This window comes from Somniosus microcephalus, unplaced genomic scaffold (genome assembly GCF_052327205.1).
Source record: "Somniosus microcephalus isolate GS21.2 unplaced genomic scaffold, FLI_Smic_1.0 unresolved_chr2, whole genome shotgun sequence".
Lineage (NCBI taxonomy): Eukaryota > Metazoa > Chordata > Chondrichthyes > Squaliformes > Somniosidae > Somniosus > Somniosus microcephalus.
Genome location: NW_028225180.1, coordinates 53,724,504 through 53,745,117, shown reverse-complemented (window position 1 = coordinate 53,745,117; position 20,614 = coordinate 53,724,504). Strand labels below are relative to the sequence as shown.

The following is a 20,614-nucleotide window of genomic DNA, read 5'->3' as shown; positions in this document are numbered from 1 at the left end:
TTGTTTACCATTACTCCCTGCTTTGACTTTATTCTCTGCTGTACTGCTACCATTAAACTCTTTGTCCCTTCCTGTCACACTCTGCTTATTTTACCCAAATCGTTACGCTGCTCTATTGCCTTCACCCTTGTCTTTAAATTTATAAACTTCCCCTCACCTGACCCACCTTTTTTAGTTTAATTCCCTATCTAATGCACTATTTACTGTCTCCTACTACTACCACATTCCTTCCTTCTACCCCCGCTTGGAGGGCCCCCTGTACCACAGTGCCATCGTACCACAATGGGAATTTTTAACATGGAGGTGTGTGATAACACAAAAAACTGTTGAAGAGGAATATTATCCAGCTGGTTAATATAGGTCCATTATTTTGGGTAACATTTCACGAGTCTGTAACAACATTTGGTGCAGAGAACATGGGATGGGTTTGGATTATGCTGTACTTCAATTAGCTATTAAATATTAAAGCAAAATACTGCAAATGCTGGAAATCTGAAATAAAAATAAAATCATATGGAAACACTCAGCAGGTTAAACAGCATCTGGAGAGAGACACAGAATTAACATTTCAGGTTCTGACTAAAGGTCATTGACCTGAAACTTTAACTCTTTCTGTATTCTTTTCTGAAAGCCTTATCGTCCTGTCCTGCCACCTTCAATGATTTCTGTAAATATACCCCCAAGTTTTTCTGTTCCTGCAACCCCTTTAAATTGTATCAGTTAGTTAATATTGCATTGCCTCATTCTTCTTTCCAAAATGCAGCACTTCAGACTTCTCTGCACTAAATTTCTCCTGCCATGTGTCTGCCCATTTCACCAGATGGTCTATTTCCTCCTGAAGTCTTCTGCTACCCTGCTCACGGTTTACGACTTTTTCTGAGATTCATGTCATCTACAAACTTTTAAATTATGCCCTATATACCCAGGTCCGGGTCAATAATTGATATCAAAAAGAGCAGTGCTCCTAATACCGGCCCCTGGGGACACGGTATACTTTCCTCCTGTTCACAACTACTTTCTGCTTTCTGTCCCTTCTCCAGTTTAGAATCCATGCTGCCACTACTCTTATAATATCATTGGCTTCAATTTTGTGAACCAGTCTATTATGAGATACTTCAGCAAACGCCTTCTGAAAGTCTATAGACACAAAATCAAGTGCACTACTTTCATCAATCCTCTCTTGTTTCATTGATTAACTCAATCAAGTGAGGCAGGTTTGATTTGCCTTTCAAAAAAAGACCCATTTTGGCTGTTACTAATTAACCCATGTTCTTCCAAGTGACAATTAATTTTTATTCGGATTTTTGTCCCTAGAAGCTTCCTCAATACCGATGTTAAGCTGAGTTGCCTGTACTTATTTGGTTCATCACTCTCTCCATTTTTAAAGAGGGAAGTAACGTTTGCAACCCTCTGGTCCTCTGGCACCTCTTCCATAACCAAGGATTGGAAGTGTGTGTCAGAGCGGGTGACTTTCTACTTTTATCCCTGCAATCCGTTTTAGTACATCGTCCTAATCTATTGATATCCTCTCCCATTTCTCAACCACCTCCTCCTTTACTGTACGATTGGCAGCAATATAGTGAATACGGATGCAAAGTGTTAATTTAGTACCTCAGCCATGTCATCTGCTCCCACAAGATGATTGCCTTTTTCATCCCAAATCGGCCCTACCTTTTCTTGGGCTATTCTTTCAATGTTTATATGTTTATAAAAGGCGTTAGAGTTCCCTTTTACATTACTGCTAATAAATTCACATACAACCTCCTTGCCCCTCTCTTGGTGCTGTTGTGTATTTATTACACTAGTGGCAGCATTAGGGAAAGAGCAAAGTGTTGAATTTTACAAAGTCTCAAAGGATTTATAACTTAACTGAATCGCTTTTACATTTCCACAGTGGGGAAAGGAAAGGATGCTGATCGATAGTTTCCAAGGATGCACGTGCACGGGCACACACACAAATGGAGAATTATGATTGTAAAATAGCTGTCAAATCCACCACTTGTATATTAGTGGTGTTTTCTGAGATCCCAGAGCTAACAGCTGCTGTACTGATGGAGAAGGAGGGATTTTATAGCATGATTAACAAGGCAGCGTTCTCCTTCTCATTATAATATTTCTATCTAACATTTCTATTAATATTATATTTGTTACGGAGCATCAGAATCTGGGAACGACTTTCACCACCATGGATGAAGATCCAAACAGGGGAGAAGATGCAACATCTTCAAAAAGAATGAGAATGGACACAGGTAGGTTCAGAACATACTTTAAAGTATAATTTCTGTCCTGGCAAAATGGCTAGATCTAATGCATGGACCTGCAGCTCTCACAGGAAGAGGGAATAGGACAGGGGCTGAGTACAAAGTGGGAAGTAACTGACCATCTCGAAGGCATCGCAGTCACAGCTGGAGGGAGCCCCTGAGTACTGGATCTGTCCAATAGATAACTGGTATTGTGGACTGTAATGTGGATAGAGACAGTGACTCAGAGGAGGGTCTTCCTGAGCAAAGGTATGGTGGAGCCGGAGGCCACCCAGTGGTGCGAGAGTGAGAGGCAGGTAGGGCACAGCAATAGCAGAACGATACTTGTAGCAGATTGTATATTCTATGGAATAAACAATCTCGTCTGCAGCCCTGAGCAGGCCCGGAATAGTTAGTTGCCTCCCTGGTGCCAGAGAGAAGAACATCATTGAACGGGTGGGACCACCTCTGGGGGGAAAGGAGAGCAGAAAATAGCCGTGGTTGGAACCAGTAACACGGATAGAAATACGTTTATAGGATATTAACACTTAGGCATTAACCACGCAACAATGCCTCAAGCTGTTGAATTCTGTATTGTTTTGCACTGGGCTGCTTAAGGAGGGAAATATGAGGCTGAAGCGAAGGGAAGGCCACGTTCTGTACTGAAAAACAGTTATGTTTTTACAGAAAAGGTGAATGGAATGTTATTGACAAGATAAAGGAAGGAGGATTTGAAGTAGTGAGAGATAAAGTCACTTGTTTATTTTATTAAATAACGAATGGGGACCAGCCAGCATTTCGAACACTGGAGGTAGTATTGAGTGTTGTGTATAGAAACATAGAAACATAGACGATAGAAGCAGGAGCAGGCCATTTGGCCCCATGAGCCTGCTCCACCATTCAATGCGATCATGACTGATCATCCAAATTTAGTACCCTCTGCCTGCTTGCTCCCATATCCCTCGATCCCCTTAGCATTAAGACATATATCTAACACCTTCTTGAATATATTTAATGAATTGGTCTCAACTTTCTTCTGTGGTAGAGAATTCCACAGGTCCACCACTCTCTCGGTGAAGAAACTTATCCTCATCTCAGTCCTAAATGGCTTACCTCTTATCCTTAGACTGTGACCCCTGGTTCTCGAATCTCCCACCATTGGGAACAGCCTTCCTGCATCTAGTCTGTATAGTCCTGTTAGAATTTTATAAGCTTCAATGAGATCCCATCTCATTCTTCTGAACTCTAGCGAATATAAGCCTAATCGAACCAATCTCTCTTCATACGTCATTCTTGCCATCCCAGGTATCAGTCTGGTGAATCTTCGCTGCACTCCCTCCATGGCAAGAACATCCTTCCTCAGTTAAGGTGACCAAAACTGCACACAATACTCAAGGTGTGGTCTCACCAAGGCCCTGTACAACTGCAGCAAGACATCCTTGCTCCTGTATTTGAATCCTCTCGCTATGAAGGCCAGCATACTAATTGCCTTCTTAACTGCCTGCTGCACCTGCATGCTTACCTTCAGCGACTGGTGCACAAGGGCACCCAGGTCTCGTTGCACTTCCCCTTTTCCCAATCTATTGCCGTTCAGATAATAACCTGCCTTCCTGTTTTTGCCACCAAAGTGGATAACCTCACATTTATCCACATGATACTGCATCTGTCATGCATCTGTCCCATCGCCCAACCTGTCCAGATCGTACTGGAGATTCTCTGCATCCTTCTCACAGCACACACACCCACCCTGCTTTGTGTCGTCTGCAAACTTGGAGATATTACATCTACTTCCCTCGTCTAGATCATTAATATATATTGTGAATAACTGGGGTCCTAGCACCGATCCTTGTGGTACCCCACTAGTCACTACCTTCCACTCAAAAAAAGACCCGTTTATTCCAACTCTTTGCTTCCTGTCTGCCAACCAGTTTTCTATCCAAGTCAGTACCTTACCCCAGTCCCATGTGCTTTAAATTAGTATGCGAGTCCCTTATGCAGGACCTTATCGAAAGCCTTCTGAATGTCCAAATACACCACATCCACTGGTTCTCCCTTATCTGTTCTACCAGTTGCATCCTTAAAAAGTTCAAGTAGATAAGTCAAGCCTGATTTACCTTTTATAAATCCATGTTTACTTTCTCCGATCCTGTCACTGTTTTCCAAGTGCTCTGCTATTACATCTTTTATAATGGACTCTAGCATTTTCCCCACTACCGATGTCATCCTTACCAGTCTATAATTCCTCATGTTTTCTCTACCTCCTTTTTTAAATAGCGGTGTTACATTAGCTACCCTCCAATCCATGGGAACTGTTCCAGAGTCTATAGAATTTTGGAAGATGACCAGCAATGCATCTACTATTTCTAGGGCCACTTCCTTAATTACCCTAGGATGTAGATTATCAGGCCCTGGGGATTTATCGGCCTTCAATCCCGGCAATTTCCCTAACACCATTTCCCTACAAATACTGATTTCATTTAGTTCCAGCCTTTCATTAGAACCTATGTTCCCCGACATCTCTGGGAGGTTATTTGTGTCCTCCTTTGTAAAGACCGAACCAAAGTATGTATTTAATTGGTCTGCCATGTCTTTGTTCCCCGTTATAATTTCCGCTGATTCTGATTTCAAGGGAACTACGCATGACCTTAGCAATATTTTTCTCTTCACATATATATAGAATGAATTTACAGTCAGTTTTTATGTTCCCTGAAAGCTTACTCTCATACTCAATTTTCCCCCTCTTAATTAATCCCTTTTTCCTCCTTTGCTGAATCGTAAACTGCTCAAAATCCTCAGGTTTGCTGCTTTGTCTGGCCAACTTATATGTCCTCTCCTTGGACCTTATGCTATTCCTAATTTCCCTTGTTAGCCAATGTTGAGTCACCTTTTTTGTTTTATTTTTATGTCAAACAGGGATGAACAAATTCTGTAGTTCATCCTTGCGATCCTTAAATGTTTGCCATTGCCTATTCACCATCAACCCTTTTAGAAACATTCCCCAATCTATCCTAGCCAACTCGCACCTCATACCATCGTAGTGTCATTTATTTAAATTCAGTTCCCAAGTCTCTGAATCTACGACTTCACTCTCCATCTTAATGAAGAATTCTATCATATTTTGATCGCTCCTCCCCAAGGGGCCTCGCAAAACAAGATTGCTGATTAAGTATATGAGTGTACAAATCATTCCGAACATTCAGAAGCTTGAGATGTGATAAAGTATCTATAAGACAGGGCCTAGGTTTTCACAGGATGCAAAGGGAAATATTTATGGTGACAACATTTTGAGGGAAGAGCAAAACATTTGTGGACACCAGTATTAATAAAGCGTTCTATGACAGCGGAACAGTAACAACAACAAGAAGAAACTGGCATTTATATAGCGCCTTTTATGTACTAAAATGTCTCAAGTTGTCTCACAGGAGCGTTATCAATAAAAAATTATACCGACTCACATAAGGACACATTAGCTTAGGTGAGCAAAAGCTTCCTCAAAGAGGCAAGGTTCAAAGAACGTCTGAAAGGAGGAGAGCGAGAGAGAAAGAGGCGGAGAGGTTTAGAACAAAAGGGTGGTCCAGAGAGATATGCTAAGATGGAATCCACATGCTCGCAGTTTTGCAATAGGAAGGTAAATAGCACAATTCTCAGTGGGCTTTGCAGGCCAGCAAGCAGTGGCGGTGAGGTAGAGGTGGGACTGAGGAAGTAGTTGTGGAGGAATGCAATTTTGGGGAAATACAAAATATCTCCTTTACTTTCTAAATATGATGGTTGAACTGAGAATGTTGATGTAATAGAGGGCGATGTGGGTCCATAGCTAGAGATCAATGTAGAGAAGGATTTGGCTCTGAGTAAAATAGCCGAGGTGGAGAAGTCTCTGGGCTCAGAAATAATGCAGCCCAGACTGTTAAAGGAAGTCAGAGAGGAGATAGGAGGGACTGGCCAATTCATTTCAACACACGTTTGATATCAAAATTATACAGGTGGATTGAATGAGCCCCAGTGATGTTTCTGTTATAATGTGGATAGAGGATCAACCTGGTTACCAGAGACCATTTTGTAGAAACTCCAACAAATCTGCAAATCTGCAAATCCGATCACCGCTAAGTCTTTGCTTCTCTAAAGTGCAGATTAAAGTTCTTAGCCTATCTTGATAACTAAGTTGCTTTATACTGGGAATTAGTCTAATGTCCCTCCTCTGCAACAGTTTGAAAGCCTCAATGTCACCCACCATGCGAGGGACCAAAACTGGACACAGTATTCCAAGGCCTTGTACTAGGACAAAATAGGTCGTCTTAAACCTAACTGTCCTACGAATGGACCCCAACACCCTCTTTTTTGTAGCTATTGCTTCACGGCATTACTCCTGTACCTTTAGAGATGTATGCACTAGAAAGCCCGGATCTTCCTTTCTCCCCCTCATTTAATGCCATGGAGGGTGTATGGATGTTGAGCATTTGCACTGCCCGCAGGCATAACATGACACTTATCCAAGCTAAACATCATTTGCCAATCATGAGCCCAATCTCCCAACACGTTAAATGCAGTTTTGTTGAGAGGTGACTATACATGTTTTGGAATTTAGTACATGCACTGTATATGTGGGTTATCAGGAGATTTTTAATAATGAGGCTAGGGCTGCAAAGTGCTGGAAAGTTTCTGGTAAATTTACGGGAAATTTCTGGAAATTTTCCACAGGAGGTTTAGCTTGGGAATTTTGGGATTTTGTCCAAAAAAAGCACATGCTAACATAATATTTTTTTGTATTTCTTTCAATTTTGTTCACAGTTCCACTCTTAAAATTACTAACAGAGATGGAATCTTAATTATTAAGGAATTTCATAATCGATATATGGTTATCTTCTTACTTGGCTTGTTTTAATAAGTACAAGTTTTGTGTGTGACTGTGAACAAATGTGTTTTGATTGGTTGGATGAGTGGATGAGCGATTAGCTCCCTCTATTGGTGATGTAGCGTCGTGCGTGCAGAGGTCATGCTTCCATTACATGGGGCTTCAGAAAAAAATTACTCACCCTGTTGCAATCGTGCTGATCAACCGCACTTTGACACAGGGATGAATGTCCTTTATTTCTCTGCAAAGAACAATGCCACATTTACCGTCGGATGTGTGGGAGCATTTTACCCCAGGCATTAAAGATGGAAAGAATGTGTACATGTGGAAATACTGTACAAAGCCATATGTAAAGAATGCCACAAAGATGCAGCAGCGTTTTTCCAAATGCAACAACTTCACTCAAAGCTCACATCAGTCAACCCAGAGTTCCTCTGCTTCCATTCAAGAAGATGATGGTTCACATTCAACATGAGGCTCCTTATCTACAGCAGCTCCTGGCCCACTGGGAACTTTATTTGATACAATAGATAACCATAGCCAGAAGAATGCAGATGGGTGCCTTGCTCGAGCTGTATATGCGACAGGCTCACCCTTCATGCTCACAGCCAATGTGTACTGGAAGAGATTTTTCAATGTTATTCGCCCTGCATGCTGTCCTCCCACCAGACATTCTTTGTCTACTTATTTGCTGGAGGCTGAGTATAAGAGTCCAAGGAAAGATCAAAGAAACGATAGAGATGGCAGATTGTGTTGCAGTTATCTCAGATGGGTGTTCAAATGTATGAGGGGATGGCATCATAAACTACATCGGCTCCAATCCTCTGCCAGTGTTCTTCAAGAGCACAGACACAAAGGGCAACGGACACACAGGCACATACATTGCTGATGAGCTGAAAGTGGTCATCAACGATCTTGGATCACAAAAGGTCTTTGCAGTAGTTACTGACAATGTTGCGAATATGAAGGCTGCTTGGGCTCAAGTGGAGGATGCCTACAGTCATATTACATCTATTGGGTGCGCAGCTCATGGGCTCAGCCTGCTCCTCAATGACACCATGGAATGTATCACATGCGGTGTATATGGGTTATCAGAAGGTTTTTGATAATGTGGCTCACAGGAAGCTTTAGCCATTTGCTATATGATAAAATGTAGCCGCCTGGGTAGAAAGTGGATAATGTAAACACAGATCCGAATTCTACAATCACTGAGTTCTTGACAAAGTGCGACGATTACCAGCTGTTCCAGTTCACGAAATTCTACCGGGACAGACTGGAACAGGCGATTGAAGGAGGTGTGGATGGTGTCAGCTCGTTGTTAACATACGAGTGGCATTTCAGTGGACAAGAACACCGGGTAAGTAGGAGGGACGCAGAATGAGTTTGGATAATTTAAACATCACAGAACTGACAGGATATCAGATCTTGGAATCACAGAATGTTACAGAAGAGAAACACGGCAAATAGGAAAGAAAGGGATGAAACTGAAATTATTGTGAATCAGAAACAATGGTATGAAGAGGTGAAAATACCCAGTGGGTCCGTCCGTATCTGTACAAAGGACAGGGGAACGGTTCGGGTATAACTCTTGTGTGGACTGAAAACAAAGGGAAACCGTTTTAGTAGGACTGGGAAAAGGAGAGACCAGAAGCAACAGACAGGATTTAAAGGGAAGGTCCTGAGTTTACTGACCTTGAAGCTACTTAACGTAAATTAAGGAACCAAGAGATGACAAAAATCATCTGTGGAGTAAATGAGAGCCATTACAAGGACAAAAACAAAATAGTAAAATGATTAAAATGTATGAGACCTGCACAATAAATCTAACCCCCAAAAAATGAGAATTGTAAACCCGACGCTGTGCAGGTTTTTTCTCCCCCTGCATCAACAGTGGTCAATGCCAACTTTGGCAGAGACGCAATACGGGCGGTAGAACCTGCAGTCGAGCGTCAATCCCCTGGACAGCACTTCAGGAAATTAAAGCAAGCAGCCTGAACTGTTCTGTCAGTTACCTTTAATGGCATAGAACTAAATGGAAATGATAATCGGGCAGGGGGTATAATGGACGGTCGACCTGCTTTCAACTTTCCAAGTTGATAATCTAGGAAATTTACTCTCATCCTAAATCAGCTCATTACCCATTATTGTTAATATCCCACCTAGTCTAATCCCAATCTCCTGCTCACTACCCATTACTGTTAATATCCCACCAACTCTAATCCCAACCTTCTGCTCACTACCTATTACCGTTAATATCCCACCTAGTCTAAGCACAACCTCCTGCTCACTACCCATTACTGTTAATATCCTACCTAGTCTAATCCCAACCTGCTCTTCACTACCCATTACTGTTAATATCCCACCTCGTCTAAGCCCAACCTCCTGCTCACTACCCATTACCGTTAATATCCCACCTAGTCTAATCCCAATCTCCTGCTCAATACCCATTACCGTTAATATCCTTTCTAGTCTAATCCCAACCTCCTGTTCACCACCCATGACTGTTAATATCCCACCAATCTAATCCCAGCCTCCTATTCACTACCGTCACCATTAATATCTCAATTAGTGTGATCCCAACATCCTGTTCAGTTCCCGTTACTGTTAATATCCAACCTAATCTAAGCCCAACCACCTGCTCAATATCCATTACTGTTAATAACCTAACTAGTCTAATCCCAACCTCCTGCTCACTATCTATTAAGTTTAATATCTCACCTAGTCTAATCTCAACCCCCTGCTCACTATGCATTACCGCTAATATCCCACCTAATCTAGTCCCAACCTTCTGCTCACTATGCATTACCGTTAATATCCCACCCAGTCTAATCGCAATCTCCTGCTCACTACCTATTACTTAATATCCCATTTAGTCTAATCGCTATCTCCTGCTTACTACGCATTACCGTTAATATCCAACCTATTCCAATCCCAACCTACTGCTCACTACCAATTACTGTTAATATCCCACCTAGTCAAATCCCAAGCTCCTGCTCACTACCAATTACTGTTAATATCCCACATATTCAAATCACAACCTCCTGCTAACTGCCCATTACTGTTAATATCCCACCGAGTCTAATTACAACCTCCTGCTGACCGCATTATGCTTAGTATCCCAATTAATTCAGGTTTTATCTTCTGTTCACGCCCCATACTCCACCATTCATTTCTATCCACGAAGCAATAGAAATAGATTTTATCAAAACATGTCGACTTGCTTCCACAATAGTCTGTGCGATTGAATTATGCTTTCTAACCACCTCGTGTGTAAATAAATTTATCAACATTCACCACAATTCTTCGAATTAGCCTAATTATGTGCACTCTGGGCAATCAGTGGAAACTATCAGTAACTATGTATTTGATCATAACTCTTCAGATTCTGAAGACTTCCAGAAATCCTCACTTAATCTGCTCACCTCTAGTGGAATGAGCCCAACGTTCTGAAATCGCACTCTCTAACAGTAACTCCACATCCCTGGTAACATCCTATTGCAATTGCATGCCAGTTTTTCCATTGCTTTTACATCCTATAAATGGAGAGTCCAAACCTGTACACAACTGGGTAAATTATCAGCCTCTCTGCTCTTGGAGTGCAACGTCACTCCCCACGAGAATATCATGAAATCGAGCTCAAAAATTCAGTCTGTAATTACCTGCCGCTGTGCACTGGGTGTGGGACGTCACTCCTTAGGGAGGAACATGAGCAAATTGAGATTATTCAGACTGTCATTTTCCATCCGCTCACTTTATTGGTTGTTCACGGAGTGGGTGATTGGGGGATGAAATAGTTGTAGTTTCATATTTATGTAATAGGCCAGATTTTGGGGTAGAAATAATGGTGGGGCTAACAGCGCTCACTGTTACTAAAGGGTAAATTGGACAGTAACTTCCAGCGACCACACATGCGGAGTTTAACACGAAAATCAGGAAGGTTGTGTCCGAGTTGCCTTGGTGCTCCAAAAGCAGCGCGAGAATATTGGCCCAGTAATTCCGGGCCCAACACGTGAGTATGGACTGGGTACTCACGCGTTGGCCCGATGGAAGTGCCGGTTTTCAGCATGCACAGCGCATGCATGGAAAACCGGCATTTCTTGCCCACTGAACCAAGGGGTTCAGAGGGCGAACGCGTGCGTGCAGGATTCTGCGCGTGAACGCTGAAATTTTTTTTCCACACGTTTGCATATGTGTTAGGGCCTCTCCTTTTTATGAATGTAAAAACGAGACATAAGGGCTTCATTCTTTAAGGTAAGTGGTCTATTACTTAAAATTATAAAAAAAATTCCACAGCTTTATTGTTTTTAAGGACTTTACAGTAAGGTAAGTGTAGTTTTAGACCCGATATTTAAAAAAATTATTTTTTTCAAAAATTTGATTAATTGTTTAAAATTGTTTTTTAAAGTTATTTATAGTTCATTTAATTAGTGGGCTTTTTTTTAAATTTTATTTAAAGTTTAACTAGTGTTTTGGGCGCCCGTACTTTTCATGAGTTTGACAGTTCTTACTTTCAAACTCATGAATGAAGTTTCCCCTCCCCTGATTGGCTGCACAGTGCTCACCTGATCCCAGCCGGCACATCGAACTAACTACACCGCTGGATCAGGCAAGCACAGTGCACCGACATCTGAGCCGGACCAGTGACAGGAATTCAAAGCAGGCCCAGGCTTCAGATGTCGGCGTGCTGGGTGAGTGCACATCGGGGGCTTGCACGCGCGGCAAGCCCCCGAACCTAATTTCTGGGCTGTTATCTCACAGAGAGACTCGCCATTGAAATGCATGGAACGGCATTAGATTACTGTAGTTACCTGATAGATACACACGGAACTCGCCAGGAAAAGTCAGGGCTTGCCTATTCCAGTGTAATTATTTGTTTAACTGCGTGATCAGTCTTAACTAATGCCAATCAACCTCTCTGACACAGAAAATAAACTTTTGCAAGTGTGGAACCTCATTCCTTCAGATTTTAATTATTGTTGGAGCTGTACAATCAAAAAATTCAATAATGTTTGTATCTGTTCTTTCTGTCTTTATTTCGCTCCCTCTGAACATAAGAAGATAAGAAATAATTGCAGGAGTAGGACATTTGTCCCTTCGAGCCTGCACCCACATTCAATAATATCATTGCTGATCTTCTACCTCATCTCCCCTTTCCTGCAATATTCCCATATCCCTTGAATCCCTGAAGATTCAAAAATCTATCGATCTCTGTCTTGAATACATTCAATAACTGAGCATCCACAGCCCTCCGGGCGAGAGAATTCCAAAGATTCACCACCCTCTAAGTAACGAAATTTCTCCTTACCTCAGTCCTAAATGGCTGATCCCTTTTTCTAAGACTGTGACCCCTGGTTGCAGACTCCCCAGCCAGGGGAAGCATCCTCCTTGCATCTACCATGTCAAGCAAGGTAAAAATGTTGTATGTTTCAGTGAGATGCATTCTGAATCCAATCTTTCTTGCCTTCTCTTTATTTCACTTTCTGCATGTGATTTGACATTGCATTCTATATTCTAACTAAAAATTCCTGTTTCAGACTGCGTAAGGATTCTTCAAGCTGATTGGTAAAGGAAACATACAGTTGCTTCTCCTTTTCCCCCTGTAGAGGGCGCTGGGCGTTTTGGCTCTAAATTACACTGATGATGAAGGAACGTTCAAGTCAGGATCGTGTGTTATTTCAAGTGCAACTTGGAGGTGGTGGTGTTTCTAGGCGGATGCTGCTCTTGTCCTTCTAGGTGCCAGAGGCCGCCGGTTTGAGAGGTGCTGTCAAAGAAGCATTGGCGAACTGCTGCAGTTTTTTCTGTAAATAGCACACACGGCAGCGATGGTGCACCGTTGGTGGAGGGATTGCATGTTTATGGTGGTGGGTGGGCTGCCAATTAAGCGTATTTCTCTGTTCTGGATTGCGTGGAGCTTCTTGAGGGTTGTTGCAGCTTCACCTCTCCAGGCAAGTGGAAAGTTTTCCATCACACACCGCAGTTGCACCTGATAGGTGCAGGAGAGGCTCCTGGGTGGCCAGGACACCCAGCCTCTTTCCTGCTCTAGCAGCCACGAGTTTTTTTGTGACTATCCAATGGTAGGAATTTGACGATGGCAATGCCAGTGAATGACAAAGGGACACGGTTGGACTCTTTTGTGGGGGATTGGCATTGCCTGACACTTTTGGGCGCACATGTTACTCGCCCCTTGTCCGCCCAAACCTAGATTTTGTTCAGGACTTGCTGCATGCAAGCATGGACCGCTTCATTATCTGACGAACTGAAAATGGAGCTGAACACTGCAATCATCAGAGAACATCCACACTCCTGGCTTTATGATGGAGGGAAGGTGATTGACGAAGCAGCTGAAATGCTTAGTCCGAAGACTCTGCCCTGAGGAATTGTTGCAGTGGTGTCCTGGTGTTGAGATGATTCGCCTCCAACAACCACACTTCATGGTGCCACATATGTCGAACTCTGCCTTGATGTCAAACGCATTCACTCTCACCTCACAGCTGGAATACAGTTCTTTGGTCCTTGTTTGAAGTCGATTGGTCCTGGTGGAACTCAAATTGAGCCTCACTGAGCAGCTTTTTTTTGAATAAGTGCTGCATGATAACACTGTTGATGGCTCCCTCCAACACTTTGATGATGAAGATTGAGACTAGGCTGATAGGGTGGTAATTGCGTGGGTTGCATTGTTCCTGCTCTTTGTTGACAGGCCATACCTGGACAATTCTCTGCAGTGTCGGGTAGATACCAGTGTTGTGGATGTAATAGAATAACTTGACTAGAGGCGTGGTTCGTTCCAGAGCACAGATCTTCAACACTACAACCAGAATGTTGTCGGGACCTGGAGCATTTGCAGTGCCCAGTGCATTTGTTTCTTGATATCAAATTAGCTGGGAACTAGGCATTCCATCTCCCACCTACTGTACATTCTGCACCTTTTAGTACATTTAGTGCTTCCTTCAAGTTGTGTTCAAAATGAAGTACTGATTAATCGGCTGAGGGAGGGTGGTAGGTGGTAATCGGCAGGAAGTTTCCTTGCCCATATTTGATCCGAAGGCATGAGATTTTGTTGGCTCCGGAGTCATTGTTAATGATTTCCAGGACACTTGCATCTGAGGGTATATCACTGTGCCCCTCCACAGGTGGGTCTGTCTTGCCGGTGGGACAGGAAATGCCGATCAATGTTAATGATTCCCAGGGCACTTGCACGATAGTGTCTATCACCGTGCACCACCTTTGGCGGATCTGTCCTGCAGGTGGGACAGGACATACCGATCAAAGTTAATGATACCCAGGGCACTTGCATCTGAGTGTAAAGCACTGTGCCCCACCACTGGTGGGTCTGTCCTGCTGATAGGATAGGAAATACCGATGAATGCTGATGGAGGTGCCTGCGACATTGGCTAATAAATATGATTTTATAAGTATCAATACATCAAAACGTTGCTTGTCTAATGTGTGTTCCACTTCTCCCTACTTTGGCACCAGTTCCCAGGTGTTAGTGAGGAGGGTTTTGCAGGGTTGGCTGGGTTGGGTATTCCATTGTTGTTTCCGAATCTAATGCTGAAGCCGAGCGGCCCGTCCGATTTTATTCTTCTACATCTTTCTTGAGTATTTATCCGTCATTTCAGAGGCCACCACATTGGTGAAGCACTGGAGTTGTGTACCGACCAGATGTAAAGGACATTAGGTTTTACGACAATCTTTACTAATATCAGCTATTTATTTCGAATTATTTCAAATTTGAATATAAATTAAAATTCAGGAAACGACCACGAATTCATTTGAACCATTATCTCTGGATTACTCATCCAATAACATAACCAGCACGCTATCATTCTTGGCGCCTCACCGTCTCTGTGTCCATTGTCTGATAGCACCTCTGGAAGTGCCTTTCGACGATTTATATTCTGCTTTAAAGGCACTTTATCAAACTAAGCTTTGATGAAGTAAGTCCTAACTATACTGCTGGATATATGCTTCCGGATAGTGAGGTTTCATACCGGCAGCAGATGTGTCATATAATGGGGGACAGGCATTTCAATTACCGAGGGAACAAATGATTCGATTTTTCATCTTTATTTTAATTGGTCGATTCTCCGGCTTTATACATCAACAGTGATTGTTTCAATTCATCAGCGATAATTTCTCAGGCAGTTTTCTAGCTGCTTCTCTCACTTCAGATTCGTTCCTTCCCTGTAACTGGAGTTCAGTCTCGCTGCTGCTTTATTTCTAATTAAATCACAAAGTGGGGCAGCAGGAAAACATGTGAGAAACGAGTGTATCATATCGTCAATCAGTAAGCTGATGTCATGTTGGACACGAATGGAGAGAGAAAACTAATCACGTTAAAACTGCTGCAGATTCTCAGTGATTCCTTTCTCTCCTCGAACTATAATTCATCACATGTCTTTACCGTTAATAGTGGATCAAGATGTTTACAGAATATTCTGCCCATGTTGAGAATGGTTCACTACCCGGCCCAATGATTGCTTTCTCAGCTCAAAACAACTGGGAGATCCCATCACTGAGCAGATCATTTCCCCCTCACTCTCAGTGTTTATCTTTCACTTTGCTTCTCGATATTTTCATTATTATTCTTTACAGAAAGTCACTGATCTCGTGGAGCAGGGAAACAGGTTGGACAGTTCCAAACTTCTCCTAAATCTGGTGATGGAGAAAGGCTCTGGGGCCCGAAGGGTGATGTGGGAATCCTTTGTGAAAATGCGCCATGGGGTACCAAAGTTGGACAAAATACTGAAAGAAATACAGGAACTTGGTACGGTAAAATCACACACATGAATTCAAATATTAATTTAATCACTGAAGACTTTACTATAATATTACACAGATCTGACTTCATCAAAGTTAATTGATTTAAACAGGTTCTGATCCATTTGATTACATGAACATCGCACGAGGTTTATCTGAAATATCAAGTCAACTGAAAGGTAAGTGAGGAAATTAAGATTTAAAAACTATTATTTCACATCTGAGAATCAGAATGCTTGACAGTGGCCCTTTGTTTAGCGGTTGCCAGAATCAGGGAATCAGCTGCTCAAACCTGGAGAAATGAGACTGAACGTCATTTAGATTTGTCATCAATCCAAAACTAACCTATTTAGGTTCAAAATACATTTCAGTGCATTTCTGACGTTTCCTGTAAATATGCAGAAGTGGCATCATTTCACTAATCCAGCTGCTGATCTCTATCATTTGTGAAGTCTTATAAACACCTGGCAGGATCCTGATACACTGTGAAACGCCATAAACACCTGACAGGATCCTCATGAACTGTGAATCCGCATACACACCTGGCAGGATCCCGATACACAGTGAAACTCCATACATGCCTGGCAGTATCCTGATACACTGTGAAACCCCATACACATCTGGCAGGACCCTGATACACTGTTTAACACTATACACACCTTGAAGGATCCTATTACACTGTGAAACCCCATCCACATCAGGCATTATCCTAATACACCATGAAACCCCATTATAACCTGGCAGGATCCTGATACACTGTGAAACCACATGCACACCTGGCAGGATCCTGATATATGGTGCAGCTCCATACACACCTGGCAGGATCCTGATACACTGTTAAACCCCATACACATCTGGCAGAATCCAGATACACTATGAAACCCCATACACACCTGCCAGGAACCTGATACACTATGAAACTCCATACTCACCTGGAAGGATCCTGATACACTGTCAAACCCCATACACACCTGGCAGGATCCTCATACAATGTGAAACCCCATACACACCTGGCAGGATCCTGATACACTGAAACCCCGTACATACAGGCAGGATCCTGTGAACTTTTTAAACCCCATACGCACCTGGCAGAATCTCGATACACTGTGAAACCCCATACAAACCTGACAGGATCCTGACACACTGTGAAACCCCATACTCACCTGGAAGGATCCTGATCAACTGTCAAACCCCATACACACCTGGCAGGATCCTGATACACTGTGACACCCCATACACACCTGGCGAGATCCTCATGCACTTTGAAACCCCATTAACACCTGGCAGGATCCTGATACACTGACACCCCATGCACACCAGGCAGGATCCTGATACACTGTGAAACACCATACACACCTGGCAGGATTCTGAAATACCGTAAAACCCCCATACACTCCTGGCAGGATCATTATACACTGTAACGAAAGTCTCTGAACCTGATATGGAAGTTACCTGTGCTACTGGGCTTCTTATCCAGCACAAACTGTAGGAACAGTGGTCGAGAAATGGGATAAAGTTTAGTATTGCCATTCTACATCACGTCATGAACCGTCTGATCATTTTCAATCTAACCTGAAGATGTACAGATGTTTCCACAATCAAACATTTAACGAGGAGGAACATGAGGAAACTGTCATATTATGGGTGATTAGAAATTGATTGGACCGATTCCCACTGGCAGTGAAACAGAAAAACTAGTCACAGAGAATCTAGTCGTACTGAAAGAAACGTCCTTTCATTTAGGAGGATTTTAATTGACAATTTACTGATTATCAGAAACATATTTTTGATTTTCAAAACTATATTATAGAAAACTCATATAGAAATGCACCAATGGAATGCAATTATTCTATCACTTGATAGGAACTCTCAATCTTTTCTTCCCTAATGTAATACTATGTGTAGTGGGCGGTAGTTCTATTTCTGATTCTAATCGGTTTCAAGATGAGACTGTTATATGAAGAAAATAATTTAAGTGTAAAATCACGGCAAAACTATTCGCATTTTTTTGAAACAATACAGTAGGATGATTAGGGGATCGAAAGTTCACTTTGATCCGAACAAGTCTGTCCTGTTAGAGATGAACCCACCTGCCACTCCTCTCAATGCATCCACAGATAAACCACCATTGTCTCTTCTCCCCACTTACACTGCCCCTTATTGCCCTCCCTGGTAACTGGTCTCCCGCTCTAATACCCTTTCGTGAAAAAGGTTATGCTGCTCTCCATTCTTCCTCCTGGCTTCTTAGTGTATGTTTTCTCTGTTATCTAATTGTGCTCATTGAGATTTACTTTCCTGCATTAATTTTGTGAATTCTGTAAGAAATTCTGATCAATATTTCATTACTCGAAGTCTCTTCCAAATAAAACAATCTAACACCGCACTCTTTACTCTGTCTTACTTCCTGATGCACATAATCATCGTATATCTCTCTGCACCTTCACCATTTCAATAACATTCTTCCTGTGATTAGGTGGTTAGAAGTGCACACAATACCTTCCGGGGACCTGACACACTTACAGCGGATGGTCTGTACATTCACAATCTCTCCTTCCCCCAGAGCCCACACTACACCAGATGACCTGCCCAGGATCTGACACATTAACGTGGAACTTGTGTCCATTCACAGTCTGTCCCTCTCCCAGTACGCACACTACCCCAGATAACCTGCCCAGGACCTGACACACTAACGGTGGAAGTTCTGTACATTCAGTCTGTCCCTCTCCAAGCGCACACACTACCTCAGATAACCTGCCTAGAACCTGATGCACTAACGGTGGAACTTCTCTACATTCACAGTCTATCCCTCTCTCAGTGTGCACAATAATCCAGATAATCTACCCAGGCCTGACCCACTAACGGTGGAACTTCTGTATATTCACAGCCTTTCCCTCTCCCAGTGCCCACTCTATAACCTGCCAATGGCCTGACACACTATGGACGCTTCACATTGCATGGATGACTCTTCTTCTTATGCAGTATCTATCACCAGCTGCAATGCCTCAAGCGACAGTTTACGGAGCTTGAGCGGCGACTGGAGTCATTGTGGTGCATCCACAAGGCTGTTAGCTACGTGGATAGCACATTTAATGAGATGGTCACCCCGCAGCCTAAGAGAGAGCGGACAGAGAGCAAATGGGTGACCACCAGACAGAAGAAGACCAGGCAGGCAGTACAGGAGGCCCCGGAGGGCATTTCGCTCTCCAACCGGTGTTCTATTCTGAGTACTGGTGGAGGCTATGGTCACTCTGAGGGCTGCACTCAGAGCCAAGTCCTCAGCATCACGGGTGGCTCCGCTGCACAGGGGGGAGGGGAGGAAAAAAGTGGAAGAGAAATAGTCGTTGGGGATTCAATTGTGAGGGGGGCATACAGGCATTTCTGCAGCCGGAGGCATGACTCCAGGAAGGTATGTTGCCTCCCTGGTGCCAGGGTCAAGGATGTCACCGAACTGCTGCAGAGCATTCTGGGGGGACAGGGTGAACAGCCAGATGTCGTGGTCCATATCGATACCAATGACATAGGTAGAAAGAGGGATGAGGTCCTGCAGGCAGAGTTTAGGGAGCTAGGAGTCAGATTAAAAAACAGGACATCAAAGGTAATAATCTCCGGACTACTCCCGGTGCAGATGAATGCGTGGCTGGAAGGATGGTGCAGGAGGGAGGGCTTTAGATTGCTGAGGCATTGGGGCCGTTCCTGGGGGAGGTGGGACCTGTACAAGCTGGACAGGTTGCACCGCAGCAGGGCTGGGACCAATACCCTCGCTGGGGGTGCGGGGGCGGGGGGGGGTTTCTAATGCTGTTGGGGAGGGTTTAAACTAGCTTGGTGGGGGGATGTGAACATAAGTATAGAGTCTGTAGGGAGGGAAAAAATCTGGAATTTGACAACAAAAACGTAGAAAGTAAATTGGAAGGACAGAGGAATCAAGCAGTCAACAAGGAGGTTTGCCTCTACTAAATGTTATATACTTCAAGGCAAGGAGTACAGCAAACAAGGCAGATGAGCTTAGGGCACAGGTAGATAATTGGGACTATGATATTATAGCTAATACAGGGACGTGGCTGAAAGAAGGGCAGGTATGTCAGCTCAACATTCCTGTTTGCAGGATTTTCAGATGGGACAGAGAGAGGCGTAAGAAGGGGGAGGGGGGTCGTGATATTCATTAAAGAAACTATTACAGCTGTGAGCAGGGATGACATGTTGGAAGGGTCATCAAATGAGGCCATATGGGTTAGAAACAAAAAGGGCAATCACACTGCTTGGGAGTGTACTGTAGACCCCCAAACATTGAGAGGGAGGTAGGAGAACAAATATATAGTCAAATTTCTGCGAAGTGCAAATATTGTACGGCAGTAATAGTAGGGGATTTCAACTACTCCAATATTAACTGAGATAAAAAGTCTGAAGGGTATAGAGGGTGTGAATTACTAAAATGCATTCAGCAGAACATTTTTAGCCTGTATGTAGTAAGCCCAACAAGGGAGAGGGCGGTTCTGGACATTGTTTTAGGGAATGAAGATCGACAGGTAGAAGGCATATCAGTGGGGAATCATTTTGGTGCTAGTGACGATAATTCAGTTAGATTTAAGGTACTTATTGAAAAGGACAAGGATAGACCAGGAATAAAATTTCTAAATTGGGGGAAAAGCAAATTTTGCTAAGCTCAGTGGGGATTTAGCCATAGTGGACTGGGAGCAGCTACTTGAAGGAAAATCAATGTCACAGCAGTGGGAGGCATTCAAGGAGGATATCCGGAGGGTCAGACAAA

At 43.1% G+C, this 20,614-nt stretch overlaps 1 pseudogene; it reads left to right on the top strand.

Annotated features, from left to right (window-relative positions):
• Positions 1 to 2,185: 2,185 nt before the first annotated feature.
• LOC147092644 (NACHT, LRR and PYD domains-containing protein 3-like) overlaps positions 2,186 to 20,614 on the top strand; it is a 309,097-nt pseudogene continuing 290,668 nt past the window's right edge.